This window comes from Cavia porcellus, unplaced genomic scaffold (assembly GCF_034190915.1).
Source record: "Cavia porcellus strain 051 isolate PalLab524CR breed Dunkin Hartley unplaced genomic scaffold, mCavPor4.1 scaffold_16, whole genome shotgun sequence".
NCBI classification, from domain to species: domain Eukaryota; kingdom Metazoa; phylum Chordata; class Mammalia; order Rodentia; family Caviidae; genus Cavia; species Cavia porcellus.
The window spans coordinates 4,365,127-4,379,551 of NW_026947499.1; the positions used below are offsets into that span (position 1 = coordinate 4,365,127).

The window sequence follows — 14,425 nt, forward strand, 5'->3', positions numbered from 1 at the left end:
GGGGACAAGCTGTGGGTCACTCCTAGACAACAGGACACAAGAGGTCAGACCTCGTTGGCTCTGGGGACAAAAATCAGCTGTCTGATTAAAACCAACACTGTGTGTGTGACTCTCTTGTCTCACATCTGGTAAATGACACTGCACTGTTTGTGGAGCCTGAAGCCTGGATCCACGGCAACTGTTTTGCCACGCGAGGAATCGAGTCTTAGGGAAGAAAGTAGTAAGCTGGGTGTGTAGGAGTCCTAGTGGCCAGGAGGGAGCAGCAGCTTCACTGGCTTGGAATGTTCCCAAGGAAGTGGGGAGCACACTTCTGGGGTCTCTAGGGGTCACGGAGGCCCAACTCTGGGTTTCTGTGCTGTCATGGGCCCCCTCCTCTCTTGCCTTTCTCCCACTCTGCTTCCAGGCCACCGTGACCTAAGCCACTTCTCCCCGCCACACCCTTCTGCCATGGTGGCTCTGCTGTGAATCTGGCTGCTCATGCATGGGGACCCCTTAGCCATGACTCTTCACACTCCTCCTTTTGCTGTTTGGGACTATTTGCTTCATTTCTGTTAATTATTATAAGCCCAGGGATTAATAGGTCATCAGAATTTACTCACCTTCTTGTTTTTCTCTGTGTACCCAGTCTAAACCTCTCCACCCGCTTTGCCTTTCCACCTGTCAAGCTTGCGGTAATGCTCTGTGTTTTCATGAGATTGGACTTTTTAGATTCCACATTTCAAGATTGTGCAGAGTTTTTTTTTTTTTTTGTCTCTGCCTGGCTTACTTCACATCTAATATCCTGCAGTTTCTGAATGACTCCATCCAGTCTGTGGCCGCACAGGACCTACCCAAGGCCTTCTGCCGTAATTTCTCAGTGCATGCACCCGTGGCTGGACACCAAGTGTGTCGATGTCCATGTCGATGTCCGCTCCCGGCCGGCAGGAAAGACACACGACAAGGTCTGGCGGTGGTCAGGCTTTTCTTTATTCTCTCCTTATACAGTCTGCCCCGAAGCCTCTACCGGTCCGCTCTCCGCGGCTCCTTCCGTGCTTCAGTCTGCCCCGAAGCCTCTACCGGTCCGCTCCCCGCGGCTCCTTTTGTGCTTCAGTCTCTCTCTCTCTCGGGGGTGGAGGCACTGGCTATATATAGGATTAATAGCTAGGCAGACTACCCTGTGAGGCGGGAACTTAGTGGGGTGATAAGAAACAGGTGCCACACAGGCGGGCTCGATGAGAGGGGTAATCTAGCCCAGGCTTTTGTACTTTCCCACAGGCCTCGCAATCACCGCGTCTGATGACTTGACAGTGCCACGGCTCCCAACATCTCCCCCTATTTTATTTTAAATGATGGCTACGCGCATCGCAGCCCGTCCTGGATAGAGTGCAGAGGCCTATGCCCCGAACTGAGGCCCACCGTAGGCCCTTAGCGTAGACCCTGGTCGGCCGTCCCAGGGTCCACCAAGGCCCCGAGGCCCTCGTCCTTTTTTCTAGGGCCAGGAATGAACCGGACGGAACCTGGTTGCACATAGGCATGCACTCATTTCTCTCCACGAATCCCCTCGGAGAGAAATTTATCTAACAATCCAGCGGCTTTCGAGCGGAACGGGGTAGGGCCTGGCTTAGGTTGAGTCGTGCTGGGGAGGCACGCTCTTACCCGTCATTGACTCACCCACCCTGCTACATGTTGTTGTCTAGGGAGGAGAATGTGGGAAGCCTGTCACTTTTAAACGCGGTCGTAGGCCATGCGAGCGAGCCATGCGTATACAAGGGTAGCACATAGGGGAGCAAGCCGTTCCAGGCCCCCAAAAAGGGATTGTCCTGCAGTTCTTTTAGGGCTCATCTTGTTGTTGGGTCTGCGGTTGGCCTCTGGTGGAACAGGCCTGATCTTCAGTCGAGGGACTTGTCGCGTCAACCTCTCTGGGACCCACATTGGTTCTCGTCCCGATTCCTGCGGAAAGACACAAACCGCGCCTCGGCTTCCTCTTTTGTATCTCTGCCCTCCTTGACGGACCCTTCTCGGTCGGGAGCTTCCTCACTGTGCCTGTTCAAACACCTCGCGTACTTCTACAAGTTCTTGAGAGCTCCCCCCGTAACTACCCTCACTCTTTAGGCACGTGTGTATCATTTCCCACAATGGACGAGCAGAGACTGAAGCTCTACCCTCCCGCTCTGCTAGGGAAAGGTCTCTGCCCAACTTTTCCCAGGAGGGCAGGTTTACATGCCCTGTAGGCAGAAACCAGGGAGCAAAGCTGTCAATCTCTGCAAGGAAATTTTCTAAAGTCTTACGCCCCACCTTGAGGTCCTTGGACTTTAGGAGTCTCCGAAGGACCAACACCAAGGCTGTGTATCTTTACTTGGCATGTTTCCCATTTTTAATATATCTTCTGTTATTTTTACTTCTATGTTTATGTTTTACACTCTTTTATTACCTTAAGTTCTGGTGTTATGTTTCATACTCACCGCGTGAGGCCCAAGAAACCCGCCACTTACGCGTGAGGTTGAGAGGAGTCTACAAACCCTGTAGGTGCGCGCCACCCAGGGCCCAGGCTTATCCTCTACTCACCTGTCCTGCAGCTGCAGCACTGTGTAGGAGAATGCAGTCCACCGCCGCGTCTCGGGGTTGATCAATCCCCGTGCGGGCCACCAAATGTCGATGTCCGCTCCCGGCCGGCAGGAAAGACACACGACAAGGTCTGGCGGTGGTCAGGCTTTTCTTTATTCTCTCCTTATACAGTCTGCCCCGAAGCCTCTACCGGTCCGCTCTCCGCGGCTCCTTCCGTGCTTCAGTCTGCCCCGAAGCCTCTACCGGTCCGCTCCCCGCGGCTCCTTTTGTGCTTCAGTCTCTCTCTCTCTCGGGGGTGGAGGCACTGGCTATATATAGGATTAATAGCTAGGCAGACTACCCTGTGAGGCGGGAACTTAGTGGGGTGATAAGAAACAGGTGCCACACAGGCGGGCTCGATGAGAGGGGTAATCTAGCCCAGGCTTTTGTACTTTCCCACAGGCCTCGCAATCACCGCGTCTGATGACTTGACAGTGCCACGGCTCCCAACATGTCCATACCTTGGCTGCTGTGAACAGTGCCTCATAAACTGAGAGTGGGGGTGTCTTGTCAGCCCTTTCATTTCTTTTCCTCTGGACGCACACCCGGTTGTTGGATGGAGCTAAGCTTTGAAATATTTTGGGGATCCTCCCTAGTGTCATCAGTAGCATTTGTACTAGTTTATCTTCCCAAGAACAATATATGAAAACTCACCCCGCCTTGCACATCTTCTCCAATATTCATTGTTGTGTTTTTGATTGGTTTTGTTTTTTGTGGAGGATTTTTTTGAATTTCTGATAATTCATCCTGATTGGGCTGGAGGTCTATTACACTGGTGCCACGATTTTTATTTTTCCGATAATAAGCCATATTGAACACATCTTGAAACACAGATCCCCTGAGCACTGCTTTAACATTACCACATGAATTTTGATATATTGCTTCTTCATTTCTGTTCATTGCACGCTACCTTACAATTTCTGGCTTGAGATCTTCTTTAAAATTGTGTTATTTAATTTCCAAGCATTTATGGACTTATTTTATATTTCCATTTTGACTACGAAATGCAACTGTTATGTTATTTGAATCCTTTCTCCAATTTATTGATACATCTCTTAGGACCCAGAGTTTGGTTTGTAGTGATAAAAGCTCCATCCATGCCTAAGACGAATGTTTATCCTGCTCTTTGGATGTGGAGCAGTTACCAGATGTCATTTGTGTCTGATTGATTGTGTTGCTCAACTTTTCTACACTTTGCTTATTTTCATGTGTCATTCAACTAGTAAAAGAGGAGCATAGTTTTCTCCCTCTCTTTCGCTCTCCCTCTCTCTCTCCCTTTGATTTGTACATAGACCTAATTTTGACTGAAGGGATCATTGAGTTTGAATTTCTTGAGGATCACAGGGTGACTTCAGAAAGCTTTCTAGTCACAGATTCCAGGTTTGTTGGACCCAAATTTCCGGACTTCTGGCTGATCTGTTAGCTCCACGCTGATGTGTGTCAGCCTTTCCTGTCTTCATTTTCTTCCTGACCATAAAGTATAATTACATCACATACTCATGCCATTCAATAGTTTTAGATTAGTATTCTTAATTATGAAAACGAATGAGGAAAATATTTTATACTTAACTAAGTGATATAATTATTTAATTTGATTTTTACTTAGAAGATCTATAATTGCTCCCTTCACAGTTAATTATCCACAGCTGAAAAAAAAAAAAAAAAAAAACAAACGGAATCCTACCTCATCACCAAGTTGCAAAAACCTCACTTATTAGTAATCATTTATTTTAGTAATAATTACCAAATTAAACATATCAGCTCTTAAGAGATTACAGAAGGCTTCATTAAGCCTATTTTTCCCTTTTCTGCCTTTAAAGGAGGGTGAGCTTGAGTTCCATCCACAGGGCTCATTCCCAAGGGTGCTGTGTCCCAGAGGATGTCAGCTGTGCATCAGAATTACTCAGCAGCCCATGTCTGGACAGAGCAGTGTTCTTCTGGAGCCATCAAGGAAGGAATCTCCCCAACATCTCCAAAGAAGGAAGAGCTGTCTGGTCTTCCTAATGAAATACTTGTATTTAAGTGTCACATGAGAATACTTATAAACATTAACCAGTGTGTCTGTATACATGTAAAGGCACAGGAAACATGCAATGCTCATAGAGCTCTCAAGCACCCTAAATTCTGGAACCAAGTGAGAAGTACAAGTGACCACAGGCCCAGGGGAGAGGGTGAGGATGTTAACCCAGACAGAGCCAAGCGAAGCCCTCTGCAGCCTAGATCCACCTGGTGTATCCCTGTCTGCACCTTAATGTGAAGCTGTAGTAGGGCCAACACACAAGTCCCAGTATCCCAGGGCTTTCTAGACTCCGAGGTCATCATCTTGTTAAGCAGCCTTGCAGATTGGAGCTTCAGCACTGTGAGTGAAATCAAGCAATTCCACGTCCTGAGTGACACTCAGCCTTGGGTTAAAGGAAATTAAGGACAGTATTTGCCTCTTAAAAGTCAAGTTTGTCCCAGAGTCTTTTTGGTAAGATGGGAAACAAAGATACATGTGAGAAAAGCCATATCCAGCTTCAGAGGGAGACCCATTCACTAGGCCTCCTAAACAAATCAAGACTCCCTCAACCTGGGGGCCCTTGTCTTTCCTGACTTCCTGGATGTGGTCAGAGTTTACTGAGCTTTATAAATTAGGGACACTCTCAGCATTCCACCTGTCCAGGTGGGTCTTTGGAAAGTATCTGGAATTCCCCTTGTGGTGCTTAGAGACACAGATTCTTAAGAACTATGGTAAAAACTCTGGTAAAACCCAAGCTTGGACCTTCACTTCCTGTGTGACCCGTTAGGATTGACCTTCCTATTGTGCTGTTTATCCAAAGATGGAGAAAAATTGCCATTTCTTCCTTAGCAGCTCATGGAAAGACAGGGATAAAAGAAGCTATGCCAAACCCCTTCCAAGGGCTCGACACAAACACTCATGACAATAGTATCCTTTCCTGTTATTTTTCTCAAACCAAACTGCAGACAAGGCACTTTGAAATAGGGTCTCACTGTGTTTCCTAAGTTGACCTTGAAGTATCAAGGAATCCTGCTTTAGACCCCTAAATAGCTCAGATTACAGCCAGGAGCCTGGCTGATATTATTTTATTATACTGACCCTGGCTGGGTATTATTTTTATATCACCATAAACTTTATATCACTACGAAATACACAGGTATGTGTCATTTTACATTTGTCCAAATATACAGAAAATACAACACCAAGAACAAAACTCACTGTAGCTGTGGACCCTGAGTGACAAGGAAGTGTCAAAGAAAGTTGGTCATCCATGGCGAATGGGAGGGCTGACAAGGGGGAGCACTGTGTGTGTGTGAGCATGGGGCATGTGCTGGTGAGTCTTCAGTGCCAGCTTGGTTGGTCTATAGGATTCCTAGAGTGTTCACTGGGCTGTGAGGGCAGCAAACACACCACTGGTGAGTTCACGGCTGAGTGGGCCTCTAGGAGATGAGGTCTGCTTGGAGAAAATGGGTCATAAGCTTTGAGTACGATCCCTGGCCCTTCTGCTCTGGCTCATTCCAGCCCACTCTGCTTCTGGCCTCCCTGAGGTGAGCAGCTCTCCCCCTCCTCACCCTTCTACCATGGTGGCTCTGCCGTGGATACAGTGACTGTGGACGGAAACCTTCGAAGCCATGAGCCACACAGCAGCTTCACTCTTAGGTTGCGTTTGTCAGGCATTTTCTCCTGACCGTGAGGAAGCAGGCCAAGATGGTGCTCGTATGGGACATTTCCATACCTCTGCTTTACCTGTGAATCTAGACTTGCTCTTAGAAAAAGAATTCTAACAAAATAAAACTAACTAAGTAAAAAGCTACATAACTGACACGTAAAACTCTTTTTGCTAAATGGCTCTAGGTAACCACCAACTTACGTATTTAGATTGTCTGTACTTCCTGACAGCTAAGCAAGTTTGCAAACTATGACAAGAAACTGTGTGAGAGACAAAGGAAAATCTGTGCTGAAGAAAACAGATTCAGACCTGAGGGTATGATGCTCCTTAAGGAAGGAAATGTGCAGTGAAAACAGGTAGTGGAATCTTAATCGTGTTTGAATTTCACATTGTCTGTACTTGTCTGCTTACCTCCCTGACTCTGCATCCTCTGTTACCTCTTCCCAAGGAGCAGCCTGCACCCAGCCCTGGCATGGCCTTTTACCTGGAGAAGGACTCGCTTTACTGTGATGGATGTCACAGGCGACCTTCTAGCTGCCCAAGTGAGGGTGGAAATAATCACCTTGGGACAGCGAGCTGTTGTTCTGTTCTATTCACCGTGTCAATACAGCCATTTCCGCGTGTGATTTAATACAAAGACCCTGGGTACATGAGGATGTTTAGATATCAGGTTATTCCTCCCGCAAGCTTATCACAACTTCATTGCCGGAAATGCTCTGTAATTTCCATCTTAATGTTCTGAATGATGGTCATGGCATCAGACGGAGAGCCCAGGGGTCTTCTGAGGCTGGTGCACGTTAGTGTTTTGTCATTGCAGGAAAAAGTAATGCATAAAGTTGTGCAGGATTCACCGCAGTGAGCTAAAATCAGATGTGGATCTGCCTTCGGGTCTGTTGGCCGAATATCCTTGAAATACTCTGTTCATTCATTCACTGAGATTGGCACCCATCTTGTCTGGTGTCCTAGTCCAGGAGATTTTCTACAGATGGAATGTGGACAGAACAAGCTTAAATTAAAACTGTAATTTGCTGTCTGTTTGATATGCAGATTTACCTTTACCGGCATGCTGTTTGTGTCTCCATTCTGCAAGCCTAGTATTCAGTATGCGTGAGGTTTGCAAGATCCAGTCTCGTGCATGGTTGTCACAAGGAAATTTAATGACTCTCTGACAGTGGGTCAGGACTCCACAAGAGGCGGCACCATGGCATGGATGTCTTAGCCATGGTACCTGGAGCCAGAGAAGTCATCTCTCCAAAGTTAACACACAAAGCTGAGCATAAAAGACAGTGAGAATTAGGCCAGGGAAGGGAAGCCAACATGTGTCTGTAGGCAGAGGGGACAGAATGTGAGTCACCTCTTTCAGTGATTCACTCTTCCCATGGTTTCTGCAGCATTTCCTGTGACTCATTAACTTAGTTAGTTTTTACTCATCACTGAGACAAAATACCCACTGCCCAAAGTTAGGAAAGGAAAGGTTTATTTCTTACAGCTTCTGGAGGTTTCAGCCACATTCAGTTGGCTACAAGGCAGGGTGGCATGGCTGGGTCATAGGTCATGGTGGCTGCAAACAGCAAGGAGGAAACAGGCAAAAGAGAGCAAGACACACCTTCTTCCTGCTATTACATCCTGACTCCACCACTAGGCCAGTGTAGCACTCACACCCCCAATACAAGCCCTAGACAATGAACCAATCACAAATGCATAATGCAAATGCATGAGGCCTGGGGGCCACCGACATAAACCATGACACTCATCTACCCCTTCCCAGACTTGCCCCTTCTTAGGTGTGCATTCAGGTGTCTGAGGGTCTTTTGCCACAGCCACTGGGTGCAAAATATCCTCACAATACCTGCTTCCCCTCCACAGGAGGAATTCTTTGCCCACTGTCTTGAATGGACTCAGTGCAGAAGTGACTGCTTACCAAACACTGGAGAGCAGAAGTGGAGATGGTTCCTCCCTTCTCTTCTGTTTACTGTCAGCTGATTGGAATCAGCCAAATTAGAGGAACAGACAGCAAGATCCCATTTCTTAATGATGGGGCACAAACAGGGAGGCTTAGAAGATATCTAGGTAGTAGATGTCTAGGGGGTCTTTGAGCAGGATCAAAACCTTGATGTACATAGACTGCATTGCAGATCTGAGAGGAGAATAAGACACTCCAGAGAGGAGATGTAGGGAAGCTGAGAGGGCTGACGAGGAGCCCGTGCCCACAGGCGGACCAATGACAGGGTTTGGCTGCAGAAATCCAAGCAGAAGTTTGCTGAGAGAACCATAGTGTGAAATAGGTCCTCCTTGGAATATTATTCTAATGCAGATGCTTTCACACTACAAAATCTTGTGTGTCATGATAAGAATAGCAGATGCTGAATAAATGTTTGCTATGTAGTTACACAAATGAGGCAGAATCACAAGAAATGGGGTTCATTGTTTTGCCAGGGCCAAAGTGCAGTTTTCCTGGCTCACCAGGCAGTCTTGTTGCCAAGTTCCTTAGCAGACCCAGCAACCTGTCAGTCAGTGTTGTGACATCACGGTGGGCAAAAGAACTTTATTTCTGCAGTGCGTCGAAAACTTATGTGACGACTGTTCACAAGTTCTGAAGTTACGCTGGTGCTGAAGTGTGCAGGTGGCCCACTTGCAAAACATTTCTTTCTGTTTGTGTAACTTTAACTGTTGGATTCTATATGGAAAACAGCTCAGGATCCATCCCCACCCACACAGTTTTATTGTAAGGAACTGAAGAGTGTCATTATTTTATACCAAAGTTTCTACTGCTGGAAATATTCCCAGTGGCCACTCTTTGGCTGTCTGTGGCATAGTGTGTATGTGTCCAGGACCTGAGTGGAGTCTGTGGGTTATTCTGACTTAATAAACAAATGAGTATTGGTTCTCAGAGCTCATACATGCCTAGAAATTGAGCAATCATTCTCCCTGCATGTGATCTACTCTGACCTCTTCCCACCTGTCCATTCAAATAGAGGCTAAATGAGAGGCTAGACAACATTTTGAAAAACATTGATTAGTAGTTTCCAAAGGTCTTAGAACTTACAGGATACATCCAGGAACACATCCTGTGGAGGGGCCAGAGAGAGGGAAGAGTGCAGGCCCCACAACAAGGTAGTCATGGTTCACTGAGTTTCTCAGGATATGGAGCAGCGTTCACGCGGTACTTTCATCACCGTTTTCGTGACTCTTTCCAAAGTTTCCACCCAAAGAATCACCCTCATTTTCTAAAAAGCAACCAATAAAATAAAAACCACCTTACGGGGCTGGGGATTTAGTTCAGTGGCATAAGCGCCTGCCTTGCAATCAGGCAGTCGTGATTTCGGTCCCTGGTACCAATAAAAAAATGAAAAAGATGCCAAAAAAAAAAAAAAACACCACCTTACACATTTGCACAATTGTCTAATACTACTGACATCATTTTATCTTGATAATGGGAGAGATAGACACTGAGGAATGTGAGACTGAATGAATGTATGCTGAAGTGGGAAGGTTTGAAAGAGGATGACGATACTGCAAGTCTTCCCTTTCCAGATCTTTCTGTTTTGACTTCCTGTTGAGGTTCTGTTTTTCTGGTGCTTTACTAGTGAATTTTGATAAAGAATGGGTAGAAACGTGGAGGGAATCAGCCTGCTATTTCTCTTTTCTGCAGTGGTGAGATACAGCTCTGGCTGTGCATCACATTCTCTGCATCTGAGGTGGGGAGAATAGCTGCCAGGATCTCACAGGGGACGCAGTAAGAACATTGTCTGGTGGGCTTCGACCCGAAACCAAACAGCAAGGATGGATATGTGAGCTTTCTGTCTGAAGGAACCCTTTGTGTGGATAAATCTGTATATATATGAAAAAAGGAAAAAAGACCATTACCATCTGAGGTTGAATTTGAATTCTTGCATAGGCCTTAGACAAACTTTCAAGAGTGCAAGAAGTCTTCACCAAGTGACAGCTGGTATATGCTATCCAGAAACTGTTAATAACTCACCATTAGCTGGTTCCAGAGGTGGTGCTGAAACTGGTCATCTGGATGATACAATGGTGATGCAGTGCAAAGGGTTCCTGGTATGGTTATTCGTTGCCATTCACCACTGTCGGTTGTGAGAGAATCAGAGGTTAGTTCATTTTCTATTGCTGTAACACTACATCTGAGGCTGGGGAATTCACAAAGAACAGAAAGTTTGCTTGCTCACACTTTTGAAGACATGAGGGCAGATCCCTGGTATGTTTGGCTGTAGTGAAGGCTTCCAGCCTCCATCACAATATGCTGAGCAGCATCACGGTACGAGCCCATGAGTAAGGAGACATCACACAGTGAGAAGGAAGCAAGAGGTGCTCAGGGCCAGGTCTGCTGCCAGGGAACAGAGCAGGCCTGCCCCAAGGAGGTGTACTCATCCCTCCTGGGGACAACAGTAACTCCATCACCTAATCAGGGTCCACCAGGTCCCACCTCTAGGGGGTTCTGCCCTCTCTCAGTGGTGCCAACAAGAGGACTCATTCCCTTGGGGAACCTTGGAGGAAACCGTGGAGCCACTTCTACATGGCACCGGCTCCATCTCACATGTCTGTGACTCAGTCATATGCAGAGGATCAGAGGAACAATGCACAGTGGTGGTCTTGGGCCATGTGTATGCTGGTGCATCTACTTGAAGGATTATTTCCTTCTGTTCTCCAGGACCTTTGACTTTTAGGTTTTTTTTTTAAAGGTTGGCTTCTATTTGGCCAAAACTACACAGTATAACAGGAACATAAGAAACCGGTTCCAAACTCATGGGAGCACAACAATGAGCCTGGTATTTATGATTTTGAGGTTGTTATGCTTGCGTATGTCTGAAACAAGTCACTGTAACAGAGGCATGTAAAAATGAAACAATAGTCGGTACACCTTCCTCATTTTTAATAAATGGAGAAGGCAAACCGTATGGGTCTGGGCTTGGTTTCTTCACCCTATCAGAGCTGGAGCTCAAACTCCAATATTTCTCTTCCTCTAGCTTCATGTGCCATTCACTTTCTTTACAGGGACCTCCTTCACATGCCTTTCAACAGACTCACAGCCAGACCACAGGCTATTTAAAAAACAAGTTTTCATCTTGAAAAACAAATTTTCCTCTTGAAAAACAAACAAATAAAACCCCTCAAAACAACCCTGATATTTTATATTGTCTATATAATTTAATTGAAAATAACATTGCATTCTAAAAACATTGGCAGTGTGTCCATTTTTGTTTATACTGAGCCTTTTTTTGCACTGTCTATTGATCAAACATTACATCTTGCAGTTGTGTGGTGAAAGAGTTGGAGGTTCTACTGTAGAACTATGATCATGGTAGAGGTGGTTTTTGATCATGACATTTATTATACAGATTATACACACATCTACCAGATTTGACTGGGCTGGTTGATTATGGAAACTTCCCTCCTTATTATGATGACAGCTCCTCCCAGGGAAGATCCAAAGAAAAGCCACTCACAAAACCAGGACAATGGAAGGAGACTTATCAGGCCACCAGGCAGTTGACAAGACACCAAAATCTGTAAAGACCTGTGTTTCGGGCCTCTTCTGCCCAGTCAGTGAGCCCATGCTGAAATCTCCTGTGCCCTGGTCTGTGCTGGGTACTACAGAGACCTAGTCCTCAAATCTTGAAACACCTTGGTCCAGTAAAAGATCAGAGTTTATGACCACTGGTCATATGAAGAATAGAAGAAGAAGCATCTGATTGAATAGCTGAGCGGTTAGCAGGCTGAAAACAGGAAGTAGTGTAGGCAAAACTTACCAACAGAATGGAACTAGGATGATGTAAGATGGCAAAGGTAGGAAGGCCCCAGGGCAGGCAGTGTGTGTGTGTGTGTGTGTGTGTGTGTGTGTGTGTGTGTGCATACCTGTGGGCGACAGTGAGAGTGTTCCAGCTCGAACAAGGCTAAGTGCAAATAGATATGTAAGGAGTAAATACATAGGTGATGGAATGCACTGTTATGTTTTTTCGAGGCATATGAGGCGATCAATTTCTCAAAAACTGTTCTCAGTTAGTGGACTTTTGTCTTTCACTCTGTTTTACCCCATCTATCTCAGGCAGACACTTCTCAAATAAAGCAAGTTAGAAACCTGCAGGTCCAAACGGTTCACAAACAAGTAAAGGAAATTGATAGCCTTAGGAACAGCTTCCTCTTAGCAGACCTAGCAAAGCCCCAAAGTGAGATTTCATTGGCTGACATACTTGCCCTTCATGCTTTCCCCATGAGGCGGATGCACCGATTGGTCTAGGCTTGAGTCAGGTAACTTCCCCGTGTCTGGGGTTAAAGTCAGTCTTGAAAAAACCGAATGCACTGAGGTGTGAATCACTGGAATGGGAGAAAGGAAAGTAACTCCATAAAATAAATGAAGTTCTGATACTGAAAGGAGGACGGATTATGGGAAGGCCCAAAACGGAACACGAATTTAGAATCACACAAAAGTAAATAAAGCACAGATTTCTATGGTACTATGTGATATGACGCTCTCCAGGGGTGACCTGCGGTGAGATTCCTCCTGAGAGGCAGCAGAGTGTGTGCCTGTGCCAGCCTGAGGGTGAACCAGAGAGCATGAACTGGAGACAGGCAAGTAGCTCTATACTCTGTGGCTGTGTGTATCTGGTTCTCTGCTGTTTTATCTGTAAGGAAAATAAAGTACTGAAGCACTTACCAAAGCAATGCTGCATCCTTAGGAGGGAACAGTAGCTTGGCTCAGGAAAGCTTATTTTATTGCTCACCCATTGTTTTTACAAAGCTGTTGTCAATGGACAGAAGAAGGTGCAGATAAGTGCATGGTTGTTATTCATATAACAATTGAAAGATTCTTTAAAAATACTTATAAATCAGATATACAATTTTAAGTTCTAAGGACCTATTCACACTTGAAAAGAAAAAAACAATGACCAGCGACTCCTGAGATCTGCGCTATGTTGGAATTTAGGGTTCTGGGAAACCAAGAAACCAGCTTGGCTCCCTGGTAAGTGGCTGTGGTGTGGCAGGCTGTGGCTGCCCCAGGGGGAGAACCACCAGCAACTTCTGAGATCTACGCTATATTGGAACTTAGGGCACCAGGAAATCAAGTAATCAGCTCGCCCCCCTGGTAAATGGCTGTGGCTTGACAAGCTGTGGCCACTCTTGGGTAAGAACCACTAGCGACTCCTGATATGCATGCCATGTTAGATCTTAGTGTGCTGGAAAATCAAGTAACCAGCTCGCCTCCCTGCTAAGTGTTAGTGAGCCTGCCAGCACACGGGCTGAGAATCAAACATCCCACACACCCCCCCCCCCCTTAGCAAATGGGAGATAGAGATGTGAGCATCCCTTGGGAGGTTGGCCATGTACAATACAGCAAATAAGAGGGATTTTCTTCTACCATATCTTTGAAGGCAAATATTTTTACCACTGTTTTGCTTGATTCTGATTACCAAATTCTTGATTCTTGGTGTGTGTTTGCAAGAAAGAGCTGCATTCATCCAGGGGACCTGACACATGTGTTTGTTCTTGAACCGTGGTCACTTTTACCTCCCCTTTTCCATCTCCCTTCCCAAACCTCCACAAACTCTATCTCCCTGTTCTCTATTACATATCTTTTATTTTGTTCTTTAAATTATTTCAAAATCATAACTAAACTTTTTGACAAAACAAAACAAATAGATAGACAAACACATAGATACAGACAGACAGATATTATGTCTTTCAAGGGCTGGACCTCTTTGGTGTACATCATACTATAATGAAGCCTTAAAGAATTAAAATGAATACAATGTAGAAGACACATGAATGTGGGTAAATCCCTTCTTGATGGATGAGCCTCTCCTTTACCCTTTCCTTTCCCCAGGTTGACTCTCTGGGTGGCTGGAGCTGGCTGTTTCTCAGTGGATCCCTGGAGGCTGATCCCTGTACTTTGCTGGGGCTTCCAGCACAATAACCACCTGAATGCCTTGGAGTGGCCCTCGGTACCCAGAAGAGCCTGCACTTTGCATGTGAGTCATGTTTGGAAAATGACTCTGTGGCAGCCGAATGAAGCCAAGAACCCAGGTCCTTGTTACTGCAGATGACCTTGGGAATGGTGATGGATTTGAATACACATCCATATTAGAGCACACATTTCCCTCATTTAAAAGCAGCCACAGTCTTAAAGTACAACAATCTTCCTATGTGACCAAGTCCGT

General features: G+C 45.8%; 1 long non-coding RNA gene across 16 annotated transcripts in view; it reads right to left on the reverse strand.

Annotated features, from left to right (window-relative positions):
• Positions 1 to 944: 944 nt before the first annotated feature.
• Positions 945 to 14,425, reverse strand: part of LOC106028060 (uncharacterized) — a 30,979-nt gene continuing 17,498 nt past the window's right edge. For 3 of the 16 annotated variants that reach the window (XR_010039561.1, XR_010039559.1, XR_010039557.1), the window contains 4 exons: positions 12,925 to 13,008; positions 12,461 to 12,584; positions 10,234 to 10,512; positions 945 to 9,478 (listed from right to left, as the gene is read on the reverse strand). This is a non-coding gene — a long non-coding RNA (uncharacterized LOC106028060). The remainder of the gene's footprint in view (positions 9,479 to 10,233; positions 10,513 to 12,460; positions 12,585 to 12,924; positions 13,009 to 14,425) is intronic. The other 13 variants (XR_010039567.1, XR_010039565.1, XR_002791681.2 and 10 more) reach the window with 10 other exon arrangements.